We start from the raw sequence: 20,869 nt of genomic DNA, 5'->3' as shown, positions 1-20,869 counted from the left end.
CACCCATCCATCTACACATCCATCCATCCACCCATTCATCCACACATCCACCCATCCATCCATCCACCCATCCATCCATCTGCCCTTCCTTCCTTCCTTCCTTCCTTCCTTCCTTCCTTCCTTCCTTCCTTCCACCCATTCTTCCCCTCATCTATTCCTCATTCATTTATTCCTTTGCAATCCACCCACCCACCCCCAATTCACCTATCTATCCACCCATCGTCCTTCCACCCACCACCCATCATCCGCCCATCCGCCCACATGTCCCTTTCATTCATTTATTCTCCCATCCATCCATCCGCCCATCCATCTTGAACAGGAAGGAGCACACCTCAAGCCACTCATCACACGTCACTTCGCGTGCCTCCTGCTCTGACTCTCATGGTCCTCCTGCCGAGGTCCTTCATCTCCACTCTACAGACAAAGACGCCGAGTCCCTGAGAGGTGTGAGTGGCTTGCCCAGTGGCCAGGGAGTGAAGAGGGAGTTGTACACTTTTAGCAAGGTGACAAGCTACTGACGGTGGGGTGCTGGGGCCAAGAAAGAGAGACCCTCCAAATCGCACCCTGCGAGTGGGCCGTCCACCCCACGTGTGCCCGCTGGCCCGCCTGCCCCCTGCTCCTAGGCCAGGCACAGGCCGCCATGACCATCTCCTGCCCCAGATGGTGCAGGGAGAGGCGGCCTCAACACAGGGTGCTATTGTGGCCCCGGCAGCACAGGCTCCCCATTGTGCAGGGGAAACTGCAGGTGGGCTCGAGCGGCTCCTGAAGCCCAGTGCCTGTCATCTGGCTTTGATTGTCACCATTGTGTGGCCACAGGGGCTCTTTGTCCCCAACAGCCTCTCTCTTTGCCTGCCCGACCCTCCCCTCACACCAGCCATGATGATTTGCACTCAGGGTGGTAAAGAGATTGGGGAGCGGTGGAGAGCGCTGGGTTAGGAGTCGAGTTCCCTCCTGGGCCTCAGTTTCCCCATCTGTAAAAGGGGAGGATAATGCCTCTGGAGCTCCTCCACGCTGGAGAAAGGGTAGGGAGCTTGGAGGTTACTCTGAGCGTGGGTTTGGTCCAAGCATCTCTCACCGTGTGGGCTTAGCACAAGGCGTGTCCCCTCCAAGCCTGTTCCCACCTCTGCCATGTGGAGATAAGGAGGGGCTGCCTCCGAGGAGCTGTGGCAGACCAAGCACTTGACTGGACGCTGTGCTGAGACAGCAGCGGCCATTTCATCCCTCTGGCAGGGGCAGCAGCAGCCTCTGTCCCCGGAGGAGCTCATGCCACTGCAGGGCACTGATTTTCCTGCCACCCTTTCAAGCCGTCAAAGCACCTTTATGAGGTCAACTCATGTCTTAGCTCAGAGAAGTTAAGCAATATTCCTGAGGTCACACAGCGAGGGGGTTATCAGCCAGGCTCACAGACAGTCCTGGGTTCTTGTTCTTCTAGAACATGAGGCTTTGGCTGGGTGACGGGCTGCACCCCAAGGATACAGAGGTTGGGGAAAGGGACGCTCTGAACGAAGGCAGGAGGATGGACGAGATGGTGGGGTCGCCTGCCCAGCAGTGGGCACCCTGCTCTGTGTTCCCTGAGGACTGCTGTCCCTCAGGCTTGGACAGCGGATGACAGAGACTCAGAGGGAGTCCAGCAGGGACTCTCTAGCATGGGGTCACACTTAGTGTCCCTAAGGGGACAGTGATGCTTGGACACCCAAGGTCACCGGGTGGTGTCACGGACACACAGATACACACTGTGGCAAAGACGCGCACAGGCTGTGGAGACAGATGGACAGTGTCCCACAGACACACAATGCCACCCAGACAGTGTCATGGACACAGATGGACAGTGTCACAGACACACACGACAGTCACCCAGGGTCATGGGCTGATAAGCCGTGTCACAAAGACACACAATGGTGACCCAGTTGGTGTCATGGAGACAGATGGACCCTGTCACAGACACACACAGGCCACCTACAGTGTCACAGAGACAGATGGACAGTGTCACAGACACACACGCCAGTCACCCAGGGTCATGGGCTGATACACAGCGTGACATTGACCACGCAGGTGCACAGGGGACGTGACGGAGGTCAGCCATGACAGAGGCAGAGGGGACTCGCAGCCCCGGGCAGCACCACACGGACACTGTTGAACAGTGTCCCTGTACCCACCCGGGTCAGGCAGCAGCATCACATGGATACAGACAAATTGTGTCACACAGACAACAGGGCCGTCCACCCGTGTCCCCAAGACACGGATAAACAGCGTAACTGTCCAGTGTCATCCCAGCAAACAGTGTCCTGTGGCCTCTGCTGGCGTGACGTCCACAGCGTCCTACCGAGCGTGGGGCGCACCACGCGTGTGGCCGGACCACACACGCACCCGGGTTCCCTTGCCCCACAGGCCCAGGACCTCCCATGGGGACACTCAGCTGGGCCTGGATCCTCTCCCCACCCCCTCACTGTCGAGCCTCAGCGTCCCTGCTGAGGAAGGACCAGGGACGGCAGCCCGGCGGGCTCCAGAGGGCTCGGGGATGCCACGCCCGCAGGCCGGCCGGGGCTGGTGTGGCCTCCATTCACAGGGTGACGTGGCGACTCTGACGTCGGAAGGTCCCCGTGGGGTGGCACACGGCCGGTCTCTGGTGTCCACACCAGGCCTGGAACCTGGGCACCAGCATGATCTCTGTGCTCTGGAGGCCCAGGGTCATCTGGGTCCTGGGGCAGCAGAGCAGAAGGGAGAGGCCCAGACCACTCACTGACCCCAGGAACGGGGCTGGCAGCACGTCCCACTCCAGGGGACCCAGGCCACCTGCATCTTAGAGGGCCAGTGAGCCCCCTCCTCAGGGAAGGGTGGACAGGCCTGGGGGCCGTGTCCTCCTCTGCTGACCTCGCTTGAAAAACCCTCTTCCCTGACAGCCCTGGGCTATTCCCGGGGTCCGGAAGGCTTTTCTTAGGACCCGTCTGCCGTCACCTCCGCAGGAGAACCGGTCAGTGACTGGAGTACCTCCAGGTCCCCTGGATGGGCGTCTGGAGGCAGTGGGTGCGGCAGGCTTGGCTCGGCAGCTGCTCCTCGTGTGTGCGTGAGGCCCTTCCGATCCCGGATGCAGCCCGTGCTGGGGAGAACAGGCCAGTGACTGGGGCTGGGCCTCCATGCAGACCTGATCCAGACCCCGCTGGCCAACCTGAGCACGGGAGTTCAAGCTGTGCGTGTAGAGTGTACAGGAGCCCTGGAGTCCCGCTGGACTGAGCGTTCGACCCAGCCTGGTACCAGCTGTGTGACCTCAGGAGAGCCACTGAGCCTCTCTGAGCCTCTTCCTTTCTTTTGGAAACTGGAGCTAACACCTTCCTCCTAGGGGTATCTCTTGAGATCAGATGAAATCATTGCTTTGAACTCTCTCTGGACCCTACTTCGGATGTCCTTGCTCAGTCCCAGGGAGACGTTTGTTGAATGAATGATTTTAAAAGACAACCTGAGAAGTGGGGTTCAAGGAATTCACAGCTCTCAGCCCAGCCCCCAGCTCCCAAATCCCTCCTCCCCACTGCCTGGGTCTCTACTGCGGCAGCTGCAGCCCCTTCCTGGGGAGGGGACGCCCTGCCCCCTCTCCCGCCCCGCCCCAAGCTGCAGGAGTCGTGGACACATGTTGGAGGGGCATTATCTGTGCTCAGTTGACTGTAAACGTTTAAGCGGCATTGACTGTGTACTCAGCCACTTTCAAACACAACTAATCTTCATCGGGGCGACGGGAAGTGAAATATGTTATTGTCGGTGGCAGTAAATTACCCGTGCCAGACCTGGCGTGTGAGGCATTAAGGGCCGGGGCCGGCGCACTCATGCACCCGGCCGCCACCCACCCGCCATCCATTACTGCAAAGGGCCCTGGTCATCTCCGTGCCAGGCCTGGGGACATAGGCCTGGCCCCCACCCCCCTGGACAGGAGCATCATGGGGCCGAGAGGTCAGGTCTGACTTTGTGCCTGCCGCACCTCCCAGATCCCCAGCCAGGGGACTTTAGAAGATGCTTTTGCCCGTCAGATTCTAGAAGAGCAGTGACCAGATGGGGAGACAGAGGACCAGCAGGAAAAGGGATCTGATCCAAGGCCTGGCCAGCTCTGCCTCTTCTAAGACTCGGTTTCTGCACCTGGGAAATGGGGGTTCATTCCTGGTTTCCATTTTCGCAGCTTGTCTGGCTCCATAGAACACGGCTGGGGTCTCCTGTCTGCTCCGGCATCCACGTTGCAGGGACACGTGGCTTGGTTGAAGCGCGGGAAGAATATCAGGCTTCATGGGATCTGCAGCTTGGACAGGGAGGAGGACCCTCCGCGGCCTTCTAGGTAATGGTGGATATTCTTCTTTGATACTAGACCAAAACTCTATAGGTAGCAGCTTCCACGTCAATGACTTTTCCACAGCCCGTTAAGGGAGACCCCACTGGCCCGCTTTGCACATCGGCTGGATCTTTCACTCTCTCTGGAACGTTACGCATTGGTCATTGGGAGAAATATGAGTTTACCGAGGTGCACAGCTCTTCCAGATGTTGACAGCTTTCAAAATACAGTATTAAAAAAAGCCACAGTCGCTAATATTACCACCCGGCTCTTCGGGAAAGTATTTAAGTAGGAAGCTGTCAAACTCACGGTGGCAGCTACAAGATCTCCAAAATTCTAATTTTCGCTTGAAAGTCAAATTTCATCATTGGCAACAAACACTGTCATTTGACAGGCAACTTTGTTCATTTTGGAGAAAATATCTGACAGTTATCCAAGTCTGAAAGGCTATGGTTTGTTTGTTAGCTGTTCTTTCCATTAAAAAATGCCATTCGGTATCCAGGGTGGCTGGGGAGGCTCGGGACAAGCGCAGGCTACCTTCCTCAGGCCACCAGCAATTGGAGGAGGGCTTCCTGGGCGCTTCCCGTTCTGCCTCACGGAATATTTAAAAGCCGTTGCGATTTTTGGAAGATTAATAATGTTTTACTCCTCATCAAGGTGTTCTTAAGTGAAAGTGGCTTTTTCTTCTTAACTGAGAGAGGATTTGGGGTAAAGACTGATTTCTGTGACCGTTTGGTGGCTTGGCTCATGGCAGAAGGCCAGTTCTAACCTTCCATTATTCTGCACCATGGATGCAACATCAACAGAGCAACATTATTATAAAAAATCGTTTTTGACCTTCCAGGGCCTCTGAAAGGGTCTTCAGGATCCCCGGATGGTATGTGGTCCAGAGTGACCGTCCTGGGGTTGTCGGGAGAGGCAGATGAAATCTGACCGATGGACAGACGTCATGACGTCATGGTGAACCACCGCCTGACCCGCAGCACCGTGCTCCTCTCCACGTGGGGGCGCTGTTTCCCACTCCCGGCCCGGCCCCGCCCCCAATCGCCACCCCAGCCAGGGATGCTGATGAACACCCTTTGGCTCCTTCTAGGCAAGTCCTTGGGGAAGACCTTTTTTTTTTTTTTTTTTTTTTTTTTTTTTTTGCGGTGCTGGGGATCAAACCCAGGACCTGTGCTTGTAAGGCAAGCACTCTACCAACTGAGCTGTCTCCCCAGCCCCGGGAAGACCTTTTGAACGTGAGCCCTCAGTGGGGGTCTACGTCCACTCTGCTCTCTTGTTTACAGCCGGCCTCCTTGACAGCACCCTGCCTGGGCATGCAAGCCTTCAACAGAAGGTTGATGGGAAGGAGTGAGGATGTGGAAGCAAGACTCTGTCAATGGCTGGGCCCCGATGACGCTAACCAGAGATTAGCAGGGCAGAGAATTCTGGCACTTCCTGATATAAATCCCAGAACATGGACATATCCTCACCAGAGACCAACACCTGGAATGCAGTCTGGATGAACAGGGTGGGATTACAAGTTCTCTGCGGGCTAACCAAGGCCAAACTGTGACCTTCTCGAAACTTTCAATTAGGCTCCTTCTTGCTGTTGTGACCCTTGGGCAAATCGCTTAACCTCTCTGAACTGAAGTTTTCTCCATGTGTCAAATGAAGTTTGAACCAAACCCTAACAGTCCATGACACTTGAAATTCCAACTTCCTGTGAGTAGGACCATTCAGATTTGCAGGCTACAGGCCCATTCGAGCCCAGCCCGATGTTGACATTCAAATGTTCTCTGACATCATCCCATGAGATTGACATCACATATACAGTACTGCCAGTCTGCGAAAAGGTTTTCCTCACTGCTGACATTCGCCTGCAGCCTGGGAGTCCCCCTACACCCGGGTCTAGACCCGTGTGGCAGGAGGGGCTTAAGGTTGGCTTTTGCTCCCCTGCCCCCCATAATCCATTCCCTGATATGAAGGATCAATGTTGTCTCAAGTGCAACTTTGAGTCCTAGGGTCCTTCTTCCAAGCAGACCCTACCCCATAGAAACCCAGAGCCCCAAGTTTCTGCTCCTCCCTGCTTGTCACCTGGAGGACTCAAGGCTGAAGGGAGGGACCTACAAAGGGCCCTGGGGAGTATGTCTGCAGACTGAGGTCCAGCTCCCCGCCGGCCCCTGGCCCCTGGGTGGAGGCCGGCAGGGAGGTCCCCAGCACCCCATGCCCACCCTCTGTTCCAGGCAAAGCTTCCAAGTCCTGGATGGCCTCGCCTCTGGTCTTTCTTGTTTTTTTTTTTTTTTTTTTTTTTTTTTTTTTTTTTTTCCTAAAGAAGAAAAGAAAAGAAAAGAAATTCCTGCAACTTGAACAATCGTTGTGTTTGGATTTGGGAGATGTTATTCCTCGTGACAGACAAGGGCCAATTATCTGCAATCCGCCAGCAGTTTTAGCCTAATTTCATTACAGCTCTGCAATTCTCCCCGAGCTGCTGGTCTATCAATGTCTTGCGCACGGATATAGCGGGCACTTTTCTTCATCTTCAAATGAATTTTAGCTGTCATGCCCTTGATGAATAGAGCAGGGACAGGCAGCTGACCCGGCCGGGAGTGGCTGGGGGCGGTGAGCCGGCGCCCTGGGGTCCTGCCCGGAGGTGAAGGGGTGGGGGTGGTCCCGGGAGGTGAGAGGAGGGGCAGGCACCCCTCCACGCCCAGGTCTGGGCTCCTCCCACACTGGGGCCCCGCCCCTGACAGGGACAGCCTCTCAGGTCCCAGGCTGACAACAGGGAAGGGGGCTCTTTTCTCTTATGACTGACATCTGGGCCATCCCCGCCCACCCCATCAGCAGCCCAAATTCCAGATCTCCTCCCTGAGACGCGGGCTGTCTGCGGCTGCCCCGTTCCCTGAGGCCCGGGGACGCTCATGGCAGGGACAGATCAGCTCCCCTTCTCTGCAGCCCCGCCAGGGCCCAGGGCACGCCTGGCACATGGCCGGGGTCCAATCGCTACCAAGTGAATGGGCGATTGCCCGGGAGGCCGCGGAGGGCGGAGGCGGGAAGGGGAGGACGCAGATGCCTTATGTGGGGACTGTTGTGACTCAGCAGCACCCGGGGCTCTAGACAGGTGAGGCCGCTCGGCCAGGGCAGAAGTGAGCAGGCAGGGGGTGGGCGCCCGGCTCCCCAGCCGTCCCAGGCACCGGCTCAGACCAGAGCCTTGACTGCAAAGTGAGGGTCTCTCAGGGGCCAGGGGTGGCCCCCTGGAGGGGAGAGACCCCAGCGTGGGCAACCCTGGGTGCTTAGAACCCCCGCCGTCTGCTGCCACCCAGAAGCCTCCGCTCAAGAAAGCAGTATTCCGATTCCTACCGGGAAGGGGGTTCCCGCGACCCCTGTGCACTGCCCTTCCCTGCCCAGCTCTGTTCCCTGGGAGCCGACCTCCGTGGGCAGCATCTGGGGCTCCCTGGCCCCTCACTCCCAGGTGGGTTGTCCCACGGGAGCTGGGAGAGAGGAGGAAGGTCCGGGGACTCCTCCCCACTCTGCAGGATACCTTCCTGGCAGCATCTGGGTTCCCTGGGGACCATAGCCGCCCCTCCTCCCACCTAGCACCCCGTGGTACCCCAACAGGGCTCCGGACCCCACTGGGCTCTGGTGAGTCCCTTAGTCAGGGGGTCTCGGGGGGCTTGCTGCTCCAGGCCCCAGGAGTCTCCCCACTCTGGCTGGTTTGTGCCCATGTTTGCAGACCCTCCAAACCATCCAGGGTCGCCAGGCCACTGGACTGCTGGGGAGGGGCCCCTGGGGTTCTAGCAGCTGGTGGGCAGAAGCTTCCTGTATCCTCCCCCTGCTGTGCAGGTACTGGGTGGCCCAAGGACACCCCACCCCCACCCCAGAGACCCCCAGCCGCCTGACAGGCTTCCTTGGCCCTTGGGAGGATGCCTCATCAGCACAGGGAAGCCAAGTCCAAGAGCGAGTTCTGTCCTCCCAGGATCTTAGCGAGCAGGTCGAAGATTCTGAGGTGGGGTGGCCGGCTACCCATTTTACACACGGGAAGACTGAGGTTCAGAGAGGCAGAGGGTTAAAGTGAACAGGGACTGTGCAGACTCAGCCCGGGCCCGGCGCTGGGCACGGAGGCTCAGAACCCCGCAGCGGAGCCTCCTGCCCCATTTTCCAGTTCAGCTCCTTCCCCGGGCCCCCTGGAGACTCTCAAGTTATCGATCTGCTGGGGCCGCCTTGAGTCAATAAAGAGCACTTTGCTAATTAATCTTTTCCAGATAATTGCAGGAAATTATTGGTTGGTGTGAACATGGGGTGGAGAGGCAGCCTCTGTCCCCTAACCTGCCCAGAGCAGCGTCTGGCAGAGGCCAGGAGGCCAGCCTCGCCCCTCTACCCACCCCCTGCCCCTCTCTTGTCTCTCTCTGCCTGCAGCTGGGGCCGATGAGCCCCGTCCCCTCCCAGACACCTCACCCAGACCACCCGCCGCTCCCTCCCAGGCGCTGCTCTTGATGCTGGTGGGACCCCAGGGGATGGATGGTACTGGGCTCCAGACCCCAAGGCCTGACAAGCTGTGCAACTGTGGGTGGGTTTTTAGCCTCCCTGAGCCTCAAATGAAAGACCAAACAGAGTCTGCAATCTCTGCATCAACGAGAGGAGACAAAGGAGGCGTTTTCAGACAGACTCTGTATGACCTCTAAACCAGCAGGAGCAGCTTCAGCGGCTGCTGGCACTTAAGGGGGGTTGCTGTGTTCCCCGCCTGCAGAGCGTCCGGCAGGTTCTATCCTGATCTCTGTTTCAGAGAAAGGGAAACTGAGGCCCAGGTCCAAAGTCACAGACAGTGAGCGGCAGAGCTCTGACCCACATCTAAGGGCCCCAGGGAGCCCAGTGAGCTCAGGGCCCCCCAAGGCCACCCCAGGCCCCAGGGCAATGAACCCTAACTGGATGCCCCTGGTGGAACTCTCCATCCCTTGGGGGGGGTCCCTCTCTTTCTCCCCGATATCATTTAAGACCTAACCTCACCAGTCTCTCTACCTGCTCCTAATAAACCTCTAAGACTTTAATGAACTAAATAGCAAATTACTTTTTTATTCAAGAATGAAATTTCATCATATTCATAATTCATATTTTATTTCAGACATCTGCTGCTGATTACATTACATTTAACTAAAATTAGATGATGCTCAGAAGGCAATTAAAGCTGTGCCAAATTCTACGGCCCACCAATGCCGGCGGAGCTCAGCGGGGGCCGCGAGGAACCTAATATGTAATTAGGAGCTATTTTCTAGCTGTTTTTAAAGTCTGAAAATTAGCTGCCTTTATTAATCACACAGACAAATATAAAGTGGAACCAACGCTCGCTGAAATTTCTAAAAGGGATTTTTTGTTTAATTATACGCCGCCGAGCGCCGCGACTCCTTGTGCATGTTGATCTGTTGTGCGTTGACATTTTGACAACTGGTTCTCAATTTGTCTGTCGTAGTTAGGCAACAACAAAGCCGACGGTAAGACTTTAACTTTCAAAACCTTCAGTGCGCCGGGGAGAGGGAGAGTGGCAGTCCTCGCTGCGGGCCGGGTCTCGGGCCCCTGGAGCCCAGGGCCCGGGACGCAGGGCGCAGGGCGGGGAAGGGTCAGAGGGGACCCAGCTGGCAGAGCTGGGCAGCCAGGAGGCGGGTGGGCCGCTCAGAGGGGTGGCTACAGGAACCCCCTGCCGTCTCTGGGCCTCTGATTCCTTTGCACCCTGAGGGACTTGGAGTCTGGGGTGGGCGAGGAGCCGCGGAGAGGCTGACATTCCTGTCTCCCTCCCTCCCGGGACCAGGGCCCTCCGCACAAGGTCGCCGGGCCCTTCGGCCCCACTGGGAAACTCTTATGGTCCCATTGTACAGAGGATGAAAGGGATGCTTCAGGATGTTTGCTGGCGGCTGCGTCAGAACTCAAACATGACGTCACTGGCTCCAGAGCCCGCGCTAACCGCTGCACTGCCTGCCCGGCTCTGCGGCCCTTGGCAAGAGGCAGCTCTCTGGGGCTCAGCTTCCCAGGTGCACGGGTTGGACATGGGGAAGCAGCGTGTGGCCCTGGAGGGGCCCAGAAAGGGGGCACAGGCAGGGCCACAGCCTGGAGCAGGGCTGAGCCCCCGACAGGTCCCTCAGCCCAGAGCAACCCCTGAGCTCACTCCATGACGTGGGAGGTCACCTGGGCCACCATGTGTCACCACCAGGGACATCCAGGGAGTCCTTGGCACAATGGCTGAGAAGTCGGATGCCCCCATGCTGACGACGGCAAGGACAGGTGGCTGTCCCCATGCTGATGACGGCAAGGACAGGTGGCTGTCCCCCATGAGCCCAGTACTGCAGCGGGACTTTGCCACACTCTTCTCACTAACCTGAGAGGTGAAATCACAGCTGGGCTTGGAGGATCAAATTTGAAGCCAGTCCCCACCAATCCTCTGCTGTGGTCACCATGGCCAGGCTACCTTGCATCTGTGATCCTCAGTATCCTCATCAACAAAATGAGGCTCTTGCATCTGGGCACAGTGGTGCACAGCTCTAATCTCAGCAACTCGGGAGGCTGAGGCAGGAGGACTGCAAGTTAGTGAGGCCAGCCTCAGCAAGTTAGTGAGGCCCTCAATAACAATCTGTCTCAAAATTTTTTTTTCTTTTAAAGGAATGGGGATGTAGCTCAGTGGTAGAGCATCCCTGGGTTTGATCCCCAGTCCCACAAAAATACTTAAAAAATAAAAAAAGTATCCTGATGGCACCCACCTCTCTAGGTGCTGCGAGGGACTGAACAGACAAGACAAGCTCCCCGCAGGGCCAGCCTCAGCCAGTGGACACCCCCACCCATCTGACATGGGCACATGGAGGCTCCGCAGACAGAAGGCCTGCCCTGAGGCCTGTCCCTGAGCTGAGAGCTGCACCAGCCCACGTTCTCACCCCCACAAAGAGGCCTCCCTCACGCCCCCTGGGGAGGCTGGAGAGGGGATTTTGGGGACTCCCACAGGGCCTGGACTGCGCTGTCTGGCGCCCACTTCCAGGGCCCCTGCGGTACCCACCCGTCTCTCATATCCCTTTGTCCCTGAAGTCACCTGGACAGGACTCACCGCAGGGTCTCCTGTCCCTGCAGACCCAGCAGGGGCACCGGCACCTCCTCTGGCCGCGGCCTGACTCATGAGCCAGCCCTGCCTCCTCTGCCTGCCCCTCTCTCCGGGTGAACAGTGGAGAAGAGGTTTTTTGGGGTGACAACGAAACTGCCAATAAAACCTGAAATGCAGAGACAGGCGATGACTGTTTCACTTATTCTGACAGTTGAGGCTCCGCCGGGGAGGGAGTGACAGGCGCCTGCTGACATCAACGCCGCTCCTCTCAGAGAACAGCCCTCTGGAGTGAGGCTCCTGGGAAGCTGCCGTGCGCAGAGGCCAAGGCGGCCGAGGCTGCGGCCTTGGCAGAAGGGGGGAGGCCGCTGGGGGAGAGGGCGGCCCTGGCCACGGGCTCCGCTCTCCTTCGCCCCTCAGGCCTCCCGTCTGAGTGCCACCACGTGCCGGGGGCGTGCAGGGGTGGCAGACACTGAGGGACCCCCAGCCCCGGGCTGCGAGGAGTGCCGCAGCCCCCGTCGGTGTGGATGTGGCCCCGTGTGGAAACTCCGGCCTCTGCGCACGCGATCAAGTTCAGTCGAGGCCGTTAGGTGGGCCCTGCTGTAGTGCCCGGTGTCCTCGTGAGAAGAGGAGACACAACAGGAGGCCAGAGGCACAGGGGAGGGGACGGCCACGTGAGCACAGAGATGGCAGTGAGCATCTGCCCATCAAGGGACGCCCAGGATGGACGGCCGCCACTGGGAGCCGGGCTGGGGCAAGGAAGGAGTCCCTTGGCGCCTCGGAGGGAGCTGGCTCCTGATTTTGAGGCTTCCAGCCTCCAGAACCCCAAGAGCGTCCGTCCATCAGCACAGCAGCCAGGGAACCGTTCCAGGAGGCCCCGGTGCCACCCGGGGACAGCGGAGAGGCCCGCTGGGCGACTGCTGGAAAGTGGCCCTTCCCACTCCCTCAATAGCGGGGTCAAGGCGGCCTCCAAACCGGAAGGCCCCTCCGGGCACCGACGAAGCCTCCAATCTGTCACTTCCTCTCCTCTAATGCCACTGCCCCGCCCAGCCGTGTCACCTCTCACCTCCCGCGGCCCTCCAGGCACCACGCACAGCTGGGGGTCTCGAGAGCAGAGATGCCACCGTGCCCTCCCACCCTGACACCCACCTGGCTCCCCAGGGCCCTGGGGACAGACTTGGCCCTGCGCAGGTCCAGCCACCTCGCACGACAGGCTCCACCTGGACACGGAACCATGCGTGGCTCCCGGGTTTCCCTGCCGCCTGGATCACCCTCCTGCGCCTCCTGGCCCGCCGCTTCCTCCTCCAGGCAGCCTTCCCTGATCCGGCTCAGGCCGGGATCTGCACCCCCTCCACCCGGAGTTCCCATGGTAACTCAGAACCTGCCGCGCGTCCTCATGGCTGCCAGTTTGCTTAGCTGGCTCTGATCGGGGGCCCTGGTGGGCAGAGACAGGTCAGCCCGGGGCCCTGGAGATGTGTGTGTCCCCTGCGCTCGGGAAGTTCACCCACAGGCTATCTCAGCCTCGGCCAGTCTCAGGCCCTGGATGAGAAGCCCTGGGAACAAACTGGGCTTGGCCACTGAGACAGGCCAGACCATCCGCTGCTCACGATCCTCTGAGAGAACCCTGCTCTGGCTTAGAGGACCTGAGCTTGTGCCCCACTTACCAGACGACTGGCCTCGGACATGTCACTTCATCTCTCTGAGCCTCATCTTCTTCATCTGTGAAGTGGGAGCAGTAAGACCCACGACATGGGACAGAATCTTAGTGATTATCATCACTATCATAATGATTGACTTGTTGTAATGATTATCATGTGCGCGCCTCTCTCCAAAATCCACGTGTCTTTCAAGGCCACTTCCCTGCCCAACGGCTCAGAACTGCGGGTTGCATGTGCAGCCTGTGAGGCACCCGGTGTTTGCACTTGTCATTGAATTCTTATAACTCTTTACGTATTCGTTATCCTCCCAATCGGATGGCATTTCCCCTTTCAGGAGGGCTGTGTCATACCTCAGAGGTTCTTGAGGGACTCAGTAACTCCTGGTTGGTTGGTGTGACCTTTCACTGTCCACCCAGGGCTTAATACAAATCTGGAACAATCTGGAGACTTGAGCTGGGGTAAAAACCGTGAGAGGGAGATACAAACAGGATGTGAAGTCGGGCAGGACTACCTGTGTTTTCTTCTGCCACTCACCTCTCTGAGCCTTGATTTTGCCCTTTTGCAAAATGAGGGACAGAATTTCTACATCTCAGGACGACAAGGCACAGCACAGTGTTTGCTGTACAGCAGAGGTTAGACAGAGGAGCGGGGATTTAACCTCGGAGACCTGGGTTCGGTCCTGCCCCCACCTCTTCTGGACAGGTGGACGCTGGGCAAGGCCCATCAGCCTCAGCTTTCTCTGTGCAAACAGGATGAGGTCTTGCGTGTCCAGCTGGGCACAGAAGGGACGCCGGTCAGCGGTGGCTTTTAGGAATGCACTGAATTTTATCAACGTCCACACCTGTGCTGCCTCCAAGAAAATCTGGTAAATGGTGTGAGGAAGGGGCGCCGATGAGCCCATGTCCCCCAAACGAGGACACTTCTCAGGCCAGTGGCCTTCAGCTCATCGCTTCGAAGGACTCCCCAGCACCCGGGAGGGGGAAGATCTACAAAGGCCCTTCCTTCCCTTCAGGTAAGGAAAGATGGAAGCAGGCAGACCCTTCTGACCAAGGATGTGGAGGGGTGGACCCAGCAAACCCTTTTGGAGGGCTGGGGAGGGGACGCAGGGCAGGGGCCACACCGCAGGCCCAGGGGCTGCTCTTGCCCTCCTTGTTCACACATTCAGGCCTCCGACTGATGCCTGAGGAGCTGAGCTCCACCTGGGGAGTCGGAAGCACAGAGCCAGGACGTTGGCCTGGGGAGCGGGCACGTCCCACAGAGACAGGCGAAGCAAGTAACCGCCCAGTTTGGAAATAAAGTGAGGGAGGACCAGCAAGCAGAGGGGCGGACTGCTCTACATGGTGGACGGGGTCACCCAGGACCTTGCTCCAACCCCACAATGCCTGATGAGCGGCCTCCATTTTCTAGATGAAGAGACAGGCTCAGAGAGGTGATGTTCCTTGCCTGACATCACACAGCCGCCACATGGTAGAGCTGGAATCTGAACTCAGTTCTACTCTGGGGCTCTTCTGTGGGTCCACCGCCCGGGCCCTCAGGCCCCAGGAACAAGAAGGGGAGCAGCAGAGAACAGGATCCCCAGCCCCCCTGCCAGGGAAGCAGTTCCCAGAGGGACAGTGCCGTGGCCAGCTCCATAAATAACCCAGGTCCCTGGGCTCGCCGGCAGTTCAGCAGCCCGAGAGTGTGTGTAATACAAACAGCACTAATCCCCTGTCAGTTAAGCTGGATATCAGAGGAGACAAGCTTCCGACCGGGGAGCCCTAATTGAATCGAATTGAAAAGGCGGAATGGGCAGCCGGGCAGCGGCGAGGAGGGACGCAGGCCTGGCACAGCTGTCTGGGCCTCCCCAGCCGGAGCCGGGCACATTCCAGCCCCGCTGCAGGGAGCCAGGCTGGGGGGCCGGCATCCAGGAGGGGGGACCCAGCCAGGGTGCCCGCCCCCTCCGGCCTCCCCTTTATCTGCTGCCTCTGCCGTTTCTCTCCCTCGCTGACCCTTTTTCTGCTCCCTCTGTTATCTCGAATAATGTCACTGCCTCTTTAGAATCTATTCATCAGAGCAGAAAGAAGCCAATGCTGACACTGATTAAAAAAAATACCATCTGTGCCTCCTGGGGACGCGCTCTCGGCCGGCGCCCCCGCTGCCTGCGGTTCAGGGCATGGCGGGGTGGGGGGAGCCCTCCCCAGTCTGCAGCCTGACTAGTACTGGGACTGAACCCAGGGGGGCGCTACCTCTGAGCTCCGCCCCAGGCCCAGTTCTTTCTGGCTTTTATTTTTGCTTTTGCTTTTTTTTCTGGGCAGGGCTCACCAAGTTGCCCAGGCTGGGTCGCCGGCATCACAGGCCTGCCACCACCACGTCCAGCCGGCGGTTTTTTTTTTTTTTTTTTTTTTTTCTTACCTGGCTTTTCTTTACAGCTTAATGTTACCTAAACACTAAATTTTCGCCCGGTGCGGTGGAGCACACCTGGAATCCCAGCAACTCGGGAGGCTGAGGCAGGAGGATTGCAAGCTCGAGGCCAAGACTCAGCAACTCTGCACGATCCCGTCTCAAAACCAAAAAATACTCTGTGGTAGAGTGGCCCCCAGGTTCAACCCCCAGGGTGGCAAAAATAAGTAAATGTATAAATAAAAACGAAATTGTCCTAAAGCCTCCAGATTCCTGAATCCTCTTTTAAAACTATGTGCAGGGCTGGGGGGTAGCTCAGGGGTGGTGCTCGGCATGCGGAGGCCCGGGGTTCATCCTGGTCTGCAAAACCCACAGCTAGACAGCAAGGCGTGGCCGGTGGGTCGCCGCCCTAAGGGGCCACAGTAGCAGAGCTCTGGGCTGCGGCCTGCGTACCTTCCCCCGCCTGCCTTATTTATGTCACCTGCTGGCCTCTGGAGACTTGTGGGCTTCAGACCCGGGAGCAGGCAGAGTTCCTCGGAGTGGTGCTGGGGCCATGGAAAAGGCCACAGCCCCGGAGCTGGCAATACCAGCCTCAGAAAGGCTGGGGCGAGCGAGGCCCAGAGACAGGAAGCCCCCATGCCACACGGCACTGAGGAACCCGCCCGCTCCGCACAGGGCTCTCCGCAGCGCCAGGCAGGTGGAAGGCGCCGATTCCCGACCCCGGCCACTCCCGGCAGAGCCAGGGACTCCTGCTTTTGGCTCTGCTCAGGGCTCACTAAGGTCACCAGGGAAGGAACTGGCCGCTCCCGGGCCAGCGGGGACACAGTAGTGGCCCCGTCCCTTTCCCTGGCTTGACCCAGCACCCTCGGTCGTTCGGGACGCGAGGCGTGAGGTCCCCGCTCCGCTGCAACCTGCTGCGTGGCCGGGGCAGCTCCCTTCCTGGCTCCGTGCCTCGGTTTTCCCTCCCGCAGGGTGGGACATCAGGGCTCAGGAGGGGAGCTCCTGATGGATGGACGTCCCTTCCCAAGCGACGGACGTGCCTCTGAGGCAGATGGCGGGAGACAGGGACCCGGGTGGGTGAGAGCCACAGCAACGCCCGCCAAGGACAGGCCAGCCGTGTGACAAGGCAGCCATGGGCCCCCTCCCGCCCCGCGAAAGTCGCAAGGGCGTGGAGCAGATGTCGCTGCCTTGGCAGCAGAAGGCAGGTGCTGGGTTCCAGGGGAGCCTCCTTCTCCGAGGCCACGTCCTCCAACCCCCAGGCCCTGGAACGGCTGGCTGGCACTGTAGGCTTGGGGACGCAGCGTCCGAGGCAGCTCAGACACGTCCGCCTTGTTGCCCAAGCCTCGGGGGCTGCAGGGCTGGCTCTTCCCTCAGAGCAGGACCGGCCAGCAAAGCCCAGCCTTGCCCCGTTTGGCTTTGGGGCCACATTCCAGTTCGGCCGCCTCTAAGCTGTCATGTCCCCTGTCTGAGCCTCGGTTCCCCTTCTCTGGGGACGAGAGGGGGAACAGCTTCTCACCTCATTTACTGGATGCTCGTCCCATGTGCCAGCTCGGGGTTCCATGTTAGATGACCGTCATTCACCAGTTTCTCCATCACAGAGGAGGAACCTGAGGCTCAGGGAGGGGAGGTGGTCCCAAGCTGGAAGTGGCTGGGCTATGAGACGCGATCAGACCTATCTGAGCCCAAAGCCCACAAAATACCAACGACTTGGGGGATAAAAGAAGACATGAGGGCAAGAAAGGTCCTGGCGCAGTCAAAAGACGTCATTATTTCTATGGATAGGGAAACAGGCCCAGAGAGGGCAAGAGATTTGCCCCAGGTCACACAGCAAGCTGTCTTGTCCCTTCTTTTGGGTTTCTCCTCTCCTTCCCTTGTCTGCATCCTGTTAGCCTATCTTCTCTAATGAAAGCTCACACACCTATATGGGGCAAAGGCAGCCAGGGTGTCACAGGAAGAGCACTCTACTCAGAGTCCACGCACCTGTCTCGGTCTGGCTTCTACACCTGATGACGGATGTGGGGACTGACACACTTTCCTCATGGGTTTGCTCTGGGTATGGGCGGAGGGAACAGCCTCGGGACTCGGGAGCTAACGTGTCCTGGAACACAGTAGTGGCTGAACGCGTGGTGCTCATGAGCTGGGAGGAGGAGCCTTTGCTCTCCTTTGGGGGAGGCAGAGCCCCAGTCACAGGAGGTGGGGTCCACCCCAAGGCTTGTCCTTCCTATTGCAAGGTCCACGATGGAAGACCCCGGTTGCCCTTCAGAGTTGGCGTCAGCAGCCCCAGGCCCCAGGGCTGCAGCTGTCCGCACAGCCCCTTCTTACCCCGCCCGCCCGAGTGACCAAGGCGAACTCGGGCCAGACCTCGCGGTGTGGGAGGTCACGTGCAGCCGGACCCAAGGGGATGTGGTGTGGGTAGGGCAAGAGCGCAGGTGTGGGCGGGGCGAGCGGGTGGGCGGGGCGTGGGCACCGGGTGCGGGTTGGGCGCGGGCTGTAGGGCGGGGAACTCGCCAGGCGGGTGGCTCTGGTCAGGTTCTGGACATTCCGGGTCCACCGTGGCGAGGTGACCACACCAGGGCAGTGGAGGTGAACTATGTGGACACCAATGCCGACCCTGAACAGGAGCAGCGGTGGCCGGGCGGCCCTGCCAGTGGGATCCGCCCCGGGGGACCTGCGTGGCGGCGACTCGGTGCTCCGACGTTCTGCGTCCTGGTGGCCCGTGCTTTCCTTTCAGCGCACCTGCTGTCTCGCTGAGGGTGACGAGAGCCGGGAGGGCGGACTCGGGCCTGCCCGCCACCCCTTCCAGGCAGATGGCAGGTGTGGAGGGACCGCGAGGCGCTGCCCAGACTTGCTGGAAGCCGGGAGGAGCTGATGCCCAGCACCCCCCACCCACGCAAGGCAGAGGGACCAGCCCCAACTTGCCCGCTGTCCTCCACTGACCGGGAACGGCCGACAGGGCGGCTCGGGGGCAACGTTCTCGGGGAAAAGGGTCCTCACGGAGAGAACCCCGCACGGGCATGGCCGCCCCGCCTGGTGCCATCTCCAGAGCCAGGGAGCCCCCTGGCAACTCGAGTCTCAGGGGCGGCCCTGGCCCACAAGGCTGCAGAGGCAGGTGCAGCTCCAAATGCCAACGGTCCCCCACCTGGCAAAGGGCACCTGGGCTAGGTGCTGGCTCTGCAGAGGGTCGGGGTGGCCGAGGAAGCTGTGTTTCTCCAACAGTGAACCCCGGGGCCTGCACCTTGGGGTGTGGACCGGCATGGCTGGCACTACAAGCGGCTGTTAGAGTTCTTCTCGTTGAGCACGAGATAACGACAATAAGGAGCACTTTTCACGGGCCAGGTAGTGCCACAGGCTTTATGGGTCTTTTCTTTCAGGCTTTGTGATGCCGCCCTAAAGGGGTATTGTTAGTATTCTCATTTTTGAGATGAGTCTGCAGCCTTGGAAGTTGGGCTGGGTTGCCCCAGGCCACAAGGCCGTGGGCCTCGGGCTGATGTGGAGCCATCACACTGGGCACGTGGGGGCTCCCGGTTCAGTGAACTCAGCCTGGCTGCCCATCGGAATCACCCGGGAGCCTCTACAGGCCTCAGCAATGGAGCCCCACAGAGAGCAGCTAAGTCAGAGTATCTGGGGGTGGGCTGGGTTCCTGGTGTCTCCTGGATGCTCCCAGGGGGTTTCTGTGGGCGGGTGGCTGAGGACACTGCAGGGGGCAGGGAGGGGTGACGCTGCCCATCACATCAGATGCAAAGGTAACTCCAAAGCCGCATGGCCAGGAGGGCAGCACTGGGCTCGTGAGGTAAGGCTGTGCTGACGGGCACCCAGGTGGTACCTCCCTGGGGCAGCCACCTGCTCCAGGGGATGGGAAGGAGGGTGGGCCTTGAGCCTCGGGCAAGCCCTGCACAACCTCCAGTTCCAAGCTGCCGCAGGCACTGAGGGATGCCTGGGGGGCCCCTAAGTCCCCTTGACTGACAGTCTGGAAAGCAGCCGTCACCCCGCGTGCTCGCCCTGCTAGCAGCTCTAGCCCTGATGGCTCATTCAAATCATGTGGGTAGAAAGAACCAAGCCCCAGATCCACCCTAACCAAGTACACTGACACCCAGAGGACATGATGAGCACAGGCCAAAGCAGGCTGGGGGCAGGCTCCGGAGCCTGTCTCTGATGCTGATTAGCTGTGTGGCCTTGGGCAAGTCACTCAACCTCTCTGCTCTTCAGTTTCCTGGCCTATAAAATGAGGATGAGACCAGTGATTCTGCTCTGAAGTTGGGTAGATTGGAAGAGGTGATGAATGTATAGTGCTTACCCCTGCCTGGTCGGTGGGAAGTGCTCAGGCTCAGTATTGTTTACGAGTTATTTCTGTTTCAAAGAGCAGGGGCAGGGAACCCCGTGATGCTGGGGCCACCTTCACAAGTTAAGCTGGATCTGGTGGCTTCCTGGTGCTCACATTCCTGGCAGTGACCCTCAGGGCAGGCCTGGCCCTCAGGCCAGCCCCAACCCTCCTCCTGAGGACGCTGGGAAAGGCGCCAGCTGCCCCCTAGTGGCCAAGGGCAGACATGCACCAAGCCGGGAACCACATCCTGACACCCCTGCCACGGCCCCTGCCTCTCACATCTGCTGCTCCCTGAGGTTCTGCTGGCAGTGAGCTTGCTACATGGCTTTCTCTCTCTTTCGCACTCTTTTTTTTTTTTTTTTTTTTTTTTTTTGGTACCGGAAATTGAAAAATCATGGAGTCACATCTCCAGCCCTTTTTTAAAATTTTGAGACAGGGCCTCCCTAAGTCGCTGGCCTTGAACTTGCAATCCTCCTGCCTTGGCCTCCCCAGTCACTGGAACTACAGGTGTGCCCACCATGCCCGGTGCTGAAGGGTTTCTGACGGAGTCTGCCATTTCAGAAAAAGCCACGCTGCTTGGTACTGTGAGTTCAAAGCGGGCCAGGTGGGGACCAGGCACCGCGGCGTCGGACGGGGACCAGGCACCGTGGCATCGGACCTTCCTCTTCCAGAGTCTTTATTCCCTCCCTGCCATCTTCTCTGCAAGGCCCCCAAGGACAGACTGGCAGACAGTGCCGAGAACCCCGCTCGCTCCGCCAACCCTCGGGCCCTAGGGCAGCACACAAAGCTCACCGGCCAGCTCTGGGGAGCCCAGCCAGCTGGACCCGAGGGCAGGGGCACAGGCGGCCCATCCCAATGGGTGGGAGGTGAAGGCTCAGCCCGCCAGGCTGGAGGGCTTCCTGGAGGAGGTGGGAGGGAGAGGCGAGGGATGGCGCAGGCTCCAGACCATGTCACGAAAGCGGCCAGCGCTGGGGTGTGCACAGTGGAGGTGTGGCCCGGGCAGACGGACGCACAAGAGCATCAGGGCCACCACTCGTGCAGAGGGCAGACGGTCACTGCTGGAACTGCGGGCGTGGCCGCAGCTTCAGGGGCTGGAGGCGCGTCGACGCAGGAGCTGGGCACCTGCTGGCCTGCAGACGCTGACTGCAGCC

General features: G+C 59.2%; 1 protein-coding gene across 4 annotated transcripts in view; it reads right to left on the bottom strand.

Moving 5' to 3' along the window:
- The window catches only part of UBE3B (ubiquitin protein ligase E3B), a 224,352-nt gene that overhangs the window by 106,613 nt on the left and 96,870 nt on the right, over positions 1 to 20,869 (bottom strand). The gene's annotated exons all lie outside the window — the stretch shown is intronic.

This window comes from Sciurus vulgaris, assembly GCF_902686455.1.
Source record: "Sciurus vulgaris genome assembly, chromosome: 8".
Classification (NCBI taxonomy): Eukaryota; Metazoa; Chordata; class Mammalia; order Rodentia; family Sciuridae; genus Sciurus; species Sciurus vulgaris.
Note: the sequence above shows the minus strand (reverse complement) of the source record. Positions and strands in the feature narration are given on the sequence as shown.